We start from the raw sequence: 12422 nt of genomic DNA on the forward strand, positions 1-12422 counted from the left end.
CACCATGGATGCCAAGGTCCCTGTCATTGCTGTGGCCGCCACGCCACACTCAGCAAGACCACCAAGAGCCCCATGGAAATAAGACCCCCAAAGCTGCCAAAGCCACCACAGCCACTCTGGCCACCATGCTCACTGTAACCACCAAGGCCACTGTGACCACCATGATCACAAAGACTCCCTGAGCCACAAGGCTACCACAGCCACCCTGGCCAGTGTGGCCACCAAGGCCCTTGTGCAAAGCAATTCTAATAAATAATTCTATCATAACAATGCCATTAAATAAATCTGTCACAGCCAGCCAAAAGTGATTATTCTTAAGCAGGGTTTGATGTCATTCCCCTCACCAACAATCATGAGAACATCTCTTTCTCTCAATCTAGAGGAGGATCCTTTGGGAGCATCCCCTTCCCAAAAGAGGAACCTCAAAGACATTTCATTTTCAGAAGAAATAGGGGAGAGGAATCCCTGTTTGAGAGGGGACTGGACATTCTCAGGGTCAGCTGATGAATGGCCAGGCACAGCTCTGGTGCTTCAGCATCAGTTGTCAATTTGGCGCATGTGATTTGGGCTGGTTTTAGCCCAATTCTTCACCAAAATCAGTGCCAGACTTCTCCCAATGCAGCCCTGATAGCTGCAAATGGGGCATTTTCCCTTGGCCACATTCCAGGCAGAGCATCCTGACACATCCTGCACTTCAGGGGAACATTAAAGGCTGGAAACTGGGAGGTTGAAGAGGGCAAGGGCAGGTCCTGTCCCTGGGGAGGGACAGTCACCAGTGCCATCCCTGACTGGTGGGACCTGCTGGAGCAGTTCTGGAGAAGAATCTGGGGTTGCTGGTGGGTGAGCTGTGAAGCTGGCCATGTGGCCTGGGGCCAGGAGGGATCCAGGGGGTATCAGGAGGGGTGAGGCCAGGAAGTCAGGCAGTGACCGTGCCCCTCTGTCCTTCCCAGTGAGGCACATCAGGAGTGCTGTGTCCATCTCTGTCCAGTGCGGTGTCCCTTTCTGGGTTGCTCTGGTTTCCAATTCAGGTCTCAGGGATGATGCTGCCTGAGCTGGGAGGTTGGGCCAGGTGCCCACTCTGGGTCCTTCCAGCCTGACCCATGCTGGGATTTGGGGATTCTGGCAGTTGTGGTTCAGGAATTGTCCACCGGAGGGCAGCAGCGAGCGTGGGAATTCAGTTGCACTGTGCAGTTCCGGGTGCCAACAGCAGGCGGCAGCACGAGCTGCTGGCGCTGCCGAGCGCCCGCCCCGCCCCATCCCAGCCCCGGGGGATCTGCAATGGTTTGGGATGCATGACCTTAAAGCCCGTCCGGTGCCAGCCCTGCCATGGGCAGGGACACCTTCCCGTGGGCCAGGCTGCTCCAGGCACTGCCCAATGTGGCCTGCAACCCTTCCAGGAGTGGGGCAGCTACAGCTTTGTTATAGATGGATAACATGATGGTTGGGTCTCACAATTAAGGGATGAATATTGTGTGTATGTTAAGAGAAATTTTCTTGATGCGTGGTTATGTTATTGTTGTTTGTTGTTTGGGTACTCTCTCCTCTCCCCATAATCCCATTCCCATCTCCCATATTGTTGCCACCAGATGGCCCTGGTTGTCAGCATGTCAGGGACATGTTTAGGGAGGGCACGTACCTGTGCCCCTTGCATGGGACGGTTGGGGAATGGGAATGCCCGTTGCTGGGGAGGCATGGCATGACAACACCTCACCTCCAATCACACAGCAGGAAGGTCTCCACCAATGGACAGCAAGGAAGAGTCAAATGGCCGACTTTGGTAGGGGCCAGGGACTTATAAGGAAAATGTTTGAATATGTATGACTCCTTAGGCATATGCATTTGGTTGATGCAACACCAGGGGTATAAAAGGCAGAGCCACCATTTTGTGGCAGTTGGCCGCACTCCCAGCACTGTCCCTTTTTCCTTATTCAGTCCCTTTGTTATGTTGTTGAGGTTTAATAAACATTTAAAAATTTAAAGTGAGCGGTCGTTTCTCACAGTCACTGTGGTTTCCATTACCACCAAGGCCACCATGACACCCAGAAAAGAGAGGTCACCAAGGTGCCATGGCCACCCCCTGACATTATGCCTGGAGGAAAAGAGAAAAACGGGAAAAGAGAATGGAAGACAAATCAAATCTCTTGGCTTTTTGCAAATATTAAGATGAATGCTACATGTATATGTTCAAATATCTTTGCTTTTATTTCTGCTATTAACAAAAGCTTGGACATAGTAGTAGTGGTAGCTGATATTGTCACCGGTGAACTGTCTGTTTGGTCGGGATAACATCCAGTGGACATGTCATGAGGAGCCTGCTGTTGAAATGCCAACTTTCAGCGTCTGCTGTCTGAAGAAAGTATGGACCAAGGCCCAGACTGGAAGTGATAAAGAGAAGGAGTCAAAACTGCAGCCAAGAAGCAGGCATGCTCTAAAAAAGGCTGACCCAAGGAAGGGCCATGTTAAATAATTCCTGGAAGATGGAAACTAGTTTATGGAAATATCTGGATATGCATAACGGTCTAGGAATATGCAATCCCAGTCCCATGTCCCTCCACAAGTGTCCTCTGGAGTCCCCCCAGCCACTGATACCGAAATCAGCCGAAATGAACTCCCTGATGGAACTGGAGGTAGCAGAAAGCTGGAATACTTTATCAGCTCGGACTCAGAGCTGATCTCTCCTGGTCCTGCACATCAGGGGGGACTTTGCCAAGAGAATCCTAAATATACATATTCATTAAAATTAAAATTTAAATGGCTGCTTAGCTAGTACAGAGTGAGCACTCAAAGTGGCTGAGGGCCGGCAATGCTGCGGTCATGGTGTGGCCACAGCTCCAGTACTGGTCATCAAAGGAGTCCTGAGCCATGTCCAGGGGCACCACCTTGATGGCTGCAGTGGTCACAGTCATTGCCAGCAGTGCCAGGGTGAGAGCCAGGAGGGCCATGGCGGGGAGAGGCCACTGGGGGACAAAGTGGGACACACTGAGGGGACACTGAGGGCAGAAAGGGTACATGGGGAGGGCTCCTCTGTGAGGGGCTCAGCATGGCCCCAGAGTTCCAACCAGATGAACTTCAGAACAGTGGCCATTTATTCTCAATTCCTAGGAGGCCTTGGGCATCATCCTTTTGTTCTCCTATGCAGTGAGTCTCTTTATCTGTGACACGATTGTATTTGGTAAGTTTTTCTTGATTCTGATCTGTGCTCCATATATTTTGTCCTGTACTTAGCAGATAACCAGTAACAGCCTTAATAAGATAATAGCCTTACAGGTGAGAGCTGCTTTAACATCTATGCCTTGCATATGGAACAAAAAAGGGGGGAGATGGAGAAGACCAGACCACTACAGAAGCTCAGCTGGGGAGCTCTACAGACCTTGCGGCCCAGGTACAGTTAAAACCATGCAAGAGAAAAACTCAAGGCAAGATAAGAAGTGAAGACATCATGTCTGGTCACTCTGACCCTCTGAGACTGACCACTCTGACCAGAGAAGAGATGACAGCCATGTTACTGGTGAAAGAGATAACAAGGACATTGCTAGTGTAAGAAGGATAATGGAGAATATTGTGTTTCTAAGGGGACTGGGGCAAAGGGGTCCAAGTAGAAAACTTCGTACAAACATAGTGAGCTATAAATCCTGGTAAACTGGTGCAATAAATGGCTTTGCTTTGATGGCATTGCAGAGTCCGTGTCTCTCAATTCCCGCACACCAGCTGCTCAGTCCCAATCCCAATCCTGTGTTTACACTTCCAGTGTCCCCCTGGTGCTCCCCAGGATCTCATTTCTGCTCCCAGATTTTGTAGCCCTCTTGTGACCCCAGGCTGCTCAGGAACCTCGCCCAAATTCCTTAAGCCACTCCTCACCCCCTCCTGCCCAAGTCCACCTTGGCCCTCTCCCAGACCCCAGTCCCACTCCCAGTCCCATTAACAATTTCATGTCATCCCAGGACCCCAACTCAAATTTGTGGATGAACCCCTGACCCTACAAGGTCAGCCTGGAGACCTTCCTGCCCCCCATTCCACAACTGTAACACACAACCCCAATCCCATGTCCCTTCACATGTGTCCCCTGGAGTCCCCCCAACCACCGATATTGACACCGGCCAGAGTGAACTCCCTGATGGAAATGGAGGTATCAAAAAGATGGAATTCTTGTTTAGCTCAGACTCACAGCAGATCTCTCCTGGTCCTGCATATCAGGGGGGACCTTGTCAACAGAATCTATCCATCTTACTTAAAAATATTCATCAAAATGGGCTTCGTGGCTAATACAAAACCAGCACATTTCCCGTAAATAATTAGCATGGTTCTGCCTCTTTTGTGAAATAATTTTTATTGCCCTGGAGGGTCATAAAATTGGTCAGTTCGTATATTAGGGTTTCTCTAAGTGCCCCAATATTCCAGATGACCTTGCTTCAAACTTTCGTTTTTGCAGGCACTGCTCCTTCTGTGTTACAGATCTTGCAAAAACCCCTCACTGGAGTGCCCTTTATCTCTTTCTCCACAGGTTCCAGTAACCTTTGCTCTTCTCTGTGCACATTTTTACATCCTTTTACTCTTTTTTGCTAGTTCTTCTTAAAGCCCTATCCAGCACCTTAAAAAGAACTTAAACTTTCTATTCTCTCTCTTATTGCTCAGCCCCCACAACCCCAGTCCCACAGTCCCATGTCCCCCCAATGCCACCCAGTCCCACTCCCCACTGCTCACTGAGTTGCGGCCACCCCTCAGGTACCAGTTGGGGTCCCCTATCAGATGACAGCCCTGTAGGCACCTTGAGCCTGGGGATGATCTCTTCGGGGAATGCCTGGGTGACTTCCCTGGCCTTGCTGGTGTGGCAGGACAAGCTCTGGACCCCAAAATGGATCCATCAATACCAGGAGATACCTGAGCCTATGTTGGCGTGGTAGCTCAGAAAAACCCTTTGCCAGTAATCCCCAGGAGTGTTTCCTCTTTCAGTGATGCCTGGAGGTGATGGTTTTGAATTCAAAGGGTTCTTTTGAAGATATATCAGGCATTCCTCTGTAACAGACCTGACAGTTTTGTCCTATGAACACTGAGGCCACAGAATGGTCCCCATCTCATCAATTCCCCAGAGCTTTGCTGGTGCTTTTCTCCTTTACAAATTGCAGCATCCACTGGGGTAGGCCTGACCTGCTTATTGGGAGTTACCTCTCACCCACACAGCCACCCTCTTTATTGTGGGCTTTTAGATAAGCAGCCAATTTTCAATCTGCCCAACTCTCTCCAGGCCTCACCTCTGGCAGTGAAATTCCTTTCTCAGGAATTAACACCAGCATGCTTTGTTGTGGAACCTCTCATGCAGCTTTATTGCAAGTCTATTTCCCACAGGGATTTGTCAATCCCCAAGCTGGTGTGCCCTGGATTGTTGTATGGCCATTTTTTGGGAAGCTGGGTTGAATCAAGGGGGGACAATAATTCTTGTTTATATTTAATTTGAGGTCCCTGTGCTGTTAATTGATTTCTTTCTCTCCATATGGCTCCATGGGCATGAGCAATGCTCAAAGCAGATGTCAAGTGAGTTCCTATGCTTGCTCTTTTTCTCACAATTCCTGAGCTCTTTGTAACACATCGAGTTCCGCCCCTTGTTCCACATCTTCTTCCATGGTGAGCAGAGTATATGTGATAACCTTTTGTCCCAGATTGGATTTCCTGGCCTCTTGGATGAGGAGAGCAGTCTCTGCTCTGGCCCACAGGCATCTGAGCCAATCCTGGCTGATGTTGAGTTGTTTAGAAGAGCACCCCACAGGTCTTGTGAAGTCTCCCCCACAAAGCAGGCCCCAGAATGACCTTCAATTTGGACTCCTAAGGAAGGACACGCATTCTGTAACTCAAAGATGGCCCTGTGGTCCACATTTCCCATGGGATTTCCTCTCCTTGGAGATTTTTGTGTAACAACAAAAGCAGCAGGCCCTGGGTGTCCTGGCTACCACCCAGCTGCCCAAAGACATGGCCGTACAACAATCCAGGGCACACCAGCTTGGGGATTGACAAAATCCCTGTGGGAAATAGACTTGCAATAAATCTGCATGAGAGGTTCTGCAACAAAGCATGCTGGTGTTAATTCCTGAGAAAGGAATTTCACTGCCAGAGGTGAGGCCTGGAGAGAGTTGGGCAGATTGAAAATTGGCTGCTTATCTAAAAGCCCACAATAAAGAGGGTGGCTGGCTGGATGGGTGAGAGGTAACTCCCAATAACCAGGTCAGGCCCACCCCAGTGGATGCTGCAATTTGTAAAGGAGAAAAGCACCAGCAAAGCTCTGGGGAATCAATGAGATGGGGACAGGTCTGCGGCCTCAGTGTTCATAGGACAAAACTGTCAGGTCTGTTACCGAGCATTCGCTAATATATTTTTAAAAGAACCTTTTGAATTCAAAACCATCACCTCCAGGCATCACTGAAAGAGGAAACACTCCTGGGGATTACTGGCAAAGGGTTTTTCTGAGCTACCACGCCAACATAAGCTCAGGTATCTCCTGGTATTGATGGATCCATTTTGGGGTCCAGAGCTTGTCCTGCCACACCAGCAAGGCCAGGGAAGTCACCCAGATGCTCCTCCAAGAGATCATCCCCAGGCTCAAGGTGTCTGCAGGGATGGCATCTGATAGGGGAGCCCAACTGGTATCTGAGGTGTGGCAGCAACTCAGTGAGCAGTGGGGAGTGGGACTGGGTGGCATTGTGGGGACATGGGACGGTGTGACTGTGGGATTGGGGTTGTGGGGCCTGAGCAGTAAGAGAGAGAATAGAAAGTTTGAGTTCTCCTGAAGGTGCTGCATAGGGCTTTAAGAAGAACAAATAAAAAACTGTAAAAGAATGTAAAAATGTGCACAAAGAAGAGCTAATATTGCTGGAACCTGTGGAGAAAGAGATAAAGGGAAATCCAGTGAGGCATTTTTTGCAAGATCTGTAACACAGAAGGAGCAGTGCCTGCAAAAATGAAAGTTTGAGACAAGGTCATCTGAGATATTGGGGCACTTTGTGAAACCCACATCCTGACACCCCATTTTTATGACTCTCTAGGACAATAAAAATTACTTCCCCAAATTACCAGGCCCATGCCAATTATTTACGGGAAATGTGCTGGTTTTGTATTAGCTAAGAAGCCCATTTTGATGAATATTTATAATTAGGAGGGATAGATTCTGTGTGGTAAAGTCTCCCCTGATATGCAGGACCAGGAGAGATCTGCTGTGAGTCTGAGCTAAACAAGAATTCCATCTTTCTGCTCCCTCCATTTCCATCAGGGAGTTCACGCTGGCCAGTTTCGATATCGGTGGTTGTGGGGCACTCCAGGGGACACGTGTGGAGGGACATGGGACTGGGGTTGTGTGTTGCAGTTGTGGAATGGGGGGCAGGAAGGTCTCCAGGCTGACCTTGTAGGGTCAGGGGTTCATCCACAAATTTGAGTTGGGGTCCTGGGATGACATGAAATTGTTAATGGGACTGGGAGTGGGACTGGGGTCTGGGAGAGGGCCAAGGTGGACTTGGGCAGGGGCGGTGACAGAGTGGCTTAAGGAATTTGGGTGAGTTTCCTGAGCAGCCTGGGGTCACAAGAGGGCTACAAAGGTCTGGAAGCCGAAATGAGATCCTGGGAAGCACCAGGGGGACATTGGAAGGGTAACACAGGATTGGGATTGGGATTGGGCAGCTGGTGTGCGGGGATTGAGAGACACGGACTCTGCAATGCCAGCAAAGCAAAGCCGTTTATTACACCAGTTTACCAGGATTTATAGCTCACTATGTTTGTACAGAGTTTTCTACTCGGACTCCTGTGCGGCAGTCCCCTTAGAAACACAATATTCTCCATTATCCTTCTTACACTGGTAATGTCCTTGTTATCTCTTTCACCAGTAACATGGCTGTCATCTCTTCTCTGGCCAGAGTGCTCATCGTGATGGTCAGAAGTGTCCAGACATGATGGGCAGAGTCATCAGACATGATGTCATCACTTCTGTACTTGCCTTGAGTTTTTCACTCCCACAGTCTTCACTCTACCAGGGCCACAAGGTCTGCCATGCTCCCCAGTTGAGCTTCTGTAGCAGTCTGGTCTTCCACATCTTCCCCTTCTCGGTTCTTTATGCAAAGAGTTTGTGTACCTTGGTTTTAAAGCAGTTCACACCTGTAAGCCTATTATCTTATCAATACTATTACTGGTTATCTGCTAACTACAGGATAAAATATATGGAGCACAGATCACAATCAAGAAAAACTTACCAGATACAACCTTGACCCTGATAAAGAGTCTCACTGCATAGGAGAACAAAAGGATAATATCCAAGGCCTCCTAGGAAATGAGGATAAATGGCCACTGTTCTAAAGTTCATCTGGTTGGAGCTCAGGGGCCATGCTGAGCCCCTCACAGAGGAGCCCTTCCCATGTAGCCCCGTGTGTCCTCAGTGTCCCCTCAGTGTGTCCCACTTTGTCCCCCAGTGTCCCACACTGCTCCCAGTAACCTCCCTGCCATGGCCCTCCTGGCTCTCACCCTGGCACTGCTGGCAGTGACTGTGACCACTGCAGCCATCAAGGTGGTGCCCCTGGACATGGCCCAGGACTCCTTTCATGACCAGTACTGGGGTGGCTGCAGGCCTGCCGTGATCTTGGCATTGCCGGCCCTCAGCCACTTTGAGTTCCAGGTGAATCCTCTGTGCACCCAGACCTGGGTGAAGGCCGAGGCTGAGTGGCACAAGCGGGGCTCCCCCTGTGTCCCCTCTGGTGTCCCCAGCCCAGGCCGTTGCTCTCGTGGCCTACACAACAAAGGACATTTACAAGGAGTTCAATGCAGCCGTGTGTGCAGCCAGGAGCTCCCGCCATGAATACCGGAACAACTTCCACTTCAAAACGCTGCATTTCCTGCTGACCCAGGCCCTGGGGACACTGAGGCAGGCTCAGAACGGGCAGTGTCACCACGTGTTCCGGGGTGTGCATGATGTCCGGTTCCAGGCATGGTGTGGCCAGAGGGTCTGGTTTGGTCAATTCACATTCTAATAAATTATTCTGTCAAATCAAATCTATTACATGATTCTATCAAAACAACTCCATTAAATAATTCTTCCAAAACAATTCCATGAAGTAATTCTGACAGAGCCATTCAAAAGTGACAATTCCTACCCAGGGCTCAATGTCACTCTCCATGCCAACACTTGTGGGAACGTCTCTTTCCCTCAACTTTCAGGAGGATGCTTGGGGAGCATCCCCTTCCCGATGGAGGAACCTCGGAGACATTTCATCCCAAGTATGAATAGGGGAGAGGAATTTCTGCCTGAGAGGGGACTGGACATTGCCAGGGTCAGCTGATGGATGGCCAGGGCCAGCTCTAGTACTTCAGCCTCAGTTGTCAGTTCAGAGTTGGTGATTTGGGCTGGTTTTAGTCCAATTTAGCCCCAGTGCCCTGCCTGGCTGGTGGGGCACCTGCTGGAGCAGCTGTGGGGATTGACCTGGGGGTGCTGCTGGGTGACCAATGGAGCTGGCCATGTGGCCTGGGGCCAGGAGAGATCTGGGGGGCACTCAGAGGAGTGAGGACAGGAACTCAGGGCATGATCGTGCCCCTCTCCCTGGCCAGTGAGGCACATCAGGAGTGCTGTGCCCAACTCCGTTCAGCGCCATTTCCAGCTCTGCTCAGGGCTGTGTCCAGCTCTGCCCAGTGTCCAGCTCTGTCCAGCTCTCTGTGCAGCTCTGCCCAGTGCCATGTCCAGCTCTGCCCAGTGCTCATTCCCATTCTGGCTCCTGAGGACAGGAAAGACCTGGAGATCCCGGATGGCAGCATGGATGATGACCACAGTGGAGCATTTCTGTCACAAAGTGACAAATAACACAGAGAATGGAAATTTTCCCTTCCCCTGAAGGTGCTGGACAGAGCCTGAAGACAAACTGGCAGGAATAATAATCCTGATAAAAGGATGGAGAGCTGTGCGCACAAGATGAAAATCATGGCTAGAACCCATGGAGAAACAGATAAAGGGAACTCCAGAGGGGTTTTGGCAAGTTCTCTAACAGGAAACGACAGCACCTGTGCAAAGAAATTGTTCCGGGATAGGTGATTTGATATCACAGTATTTGGTGAAAATGAGCCCCAGAAGCCCCATTTTTACGACTCTCCAGGACAATAAAAAGACTTGCAGGAGGAGGTGGATCAATGCAAATGATTTACGGGAAAAGTGCTGTTTCTGTTTTAGATAAGGCTCACATTTCCATGAATATTTATAAATAAGGTGAATAAATACCCCATGGAAAAGTGCCCCCCTGATGTGCGGGACCAGGAGAGATCTGCTGTGAGTCTGAGCTGATAAGGAATTCCAGCTTTCTGCTATCTCCAGATCCATCCGGGAGTTCACTCTGCCTGATTTTGGTATTGGGGCTGGGGGGACACTGGGGGGACTCTTTGGGAGCAGACGGGATTGAGGGAATGGGATTGCAGACATGGGGGTATACTGAGGGAGTCACAGGTCTGGTATTGGGGTCATGGGGGGCTCTGGGGGAAAATGAGGGGGGACACAGGATGGTGAGAGTGTGGTGGGATTGCGGTGATGGGGGGCTGGGAGACACTGTGGGGGCAGAGGGTGATGCCTGGGTTTGGGTTGATGTCCTGGGGTGATACCAAAGGAACTGGGGAATGGGAGTAGGAGTGGGGTCTGGGGACCAACGGAGAGGGACACTGAGGGGCTCAGGGAGTGACCCCAGGATTTGGGTTGGGATTCTGCTGAGGCTGAGGGGACTTGTAGTCATGGGAGTAGGATTGGGCTTCTGGGGGTGATGGTGCTGTGGACTGGGGACCCTGGGGCTGGGGGATGTTGGGGAGGCATAAGTAATCCCAGAATTTGGGGTCAGGGAACTCAGACATGTGCAGGGGTCGGCTGGGCAGGAGTGCCTCTCTTCCCCCTGACCCCACTCCCCTGCTGACCCCACTCCCCTCCCCAGTCCCTCACTGATGAACCCTCCCTGTGTCTCCTCTGTGTCCCCTCTGTGTCCTCCAGAGTCCACACCGGTCCCTGTGGCCTCTCCCTGCCATGGCCCCCCTGGCTCAGACCCTGGCACTGCTGGCAATGGCCATGGCCACCACGGCTGTCGATGTGATCCCTCTGGACATGGCCCCAGACTCCTTTGATGACCAGTACCAGGGCTGCGGCCCTGCCATGAAGGAGGCATTGCCGGCCCTCAACAGCTCCGAGTTTGAGCAGAACAAGGAGTTTGCTGAGGTTTGGGTAAAGGCTGCAGCTGAGTGGCAGAGTCGGGGCCCCCCTGAGTCCCCTCTGTCCCCAGACCAGGCCACCGCCATCATGGCCTTCACAATGACTGACCCCAGAAAATTCAATGATGCCCTGCACGTGGTCGGGCATTCCCGACAGGAATACCGGGACAACTTCCACTTCAAAACGCTGCATTTCCTGCTGACCGATGCCCTGGCCACGCTGAGGGACGCTCAGAACGGGCAGTGTCGGGACGCGTTCCTGATGGTGTGTGGCACCCGGTTCGAGGCACAGCATGGTGACACCATCCGGTTCGGTCATTTCATGCCAATATTCCTGAGCAATCAAACTGGCGAGTGCCCCGGTGAGACAATGCTCGAGGTGCACACATGCCATGGCGTAGATGTCACGCCTTTTAGCGAACATCCGGAACCTAAAATCGTGCTGATCCCACCCTATGAGACCTTCAATGTCACCCAATACACCCAGGAAGGGGACAAGACACAGATCCAGCTCCAGTCCACTGGGACCTACAGCAAATACAACTGCGAGTGGCTGCAAGGTAAAAACACAGAGGACAGCCAGGGGGGATGGGGACAGCCACGATAAGGCACAGGGGACAATGACACTGACTGGGGATGGGGGACAGGGACACTCACAGTGTGTGGGGTGACAAGGATACCCTGGGCTGGGGGCACCTATTCTGGGGTCACCCATTGTGGGCACAGGCACAGGAACATCCATGACAGGGAACAGAGATAGGGACCCCCACTTCTGGGAGGGAACAGGGACAGGAACACCCATGCCAGGGGACAAGGGAGAGAGACAGGGACCTCCACAGGGTACCAGCCCTGTCCCTCTCTGATAAAGGCAGTGCTCTGGGGATGGGCCCTGTGTATGGAAAACCTCCCCATGGCACTCCCTGAAACCCTGTAACCCCCTGTAACACCCCATGGCCCTCTAAGCCCACCATGACTCTCCTGACCTCCCTGGCCCCTGAACCCCCCGTGTCCCTCCTGACACCCTGTCACCTGTCACACTCATGCCCCCATCTCTCCTGTCACCATTAAGCCCCCATTATGGCTATCCCTGACCCTCTCACTACCCCTATTGCCCCACTGATTCTCCTCTTTTTCCCCCAGGTTAGAGTGTCCCCAGGGCTCCTTTCCACCTCAGAGGACTCCTCCTGGCCACCACAGCCTTGGCAGTGGCCACCTGGATCCTCTGA

The 12422-nt window shown here is 51.4% G+C and overlaps 1 pseudogene; it reads left to right on the forward strand.

Moving 5' to 3' along the window:
• The first annotated feature begins 8551 nt into the window (after nucleotides 1–8551).
• LOC143693540 (erythroblast NAD(P)(+)--arginine ADP-ribosyltransferase-like) lies at nucleotides 8552–12422 on the forward strand (annotated as a pseudogene).

Source organism: Agelaius phoeniceus, chromosome 1, assembly GCF_051311805.1.
Source record: "Agelaius phoeniceus isolate bAgePho1 chromosome 1, bAgePho1.hap1, whole genome shotgun sequence".
In the NCBI taxonomy this organism is placed as follows: Eukaryota; Metazoa; Chordata; class Aves; order Passeriformes; family Icteridae; genus Agelaius; species Agelaius phoeniceus.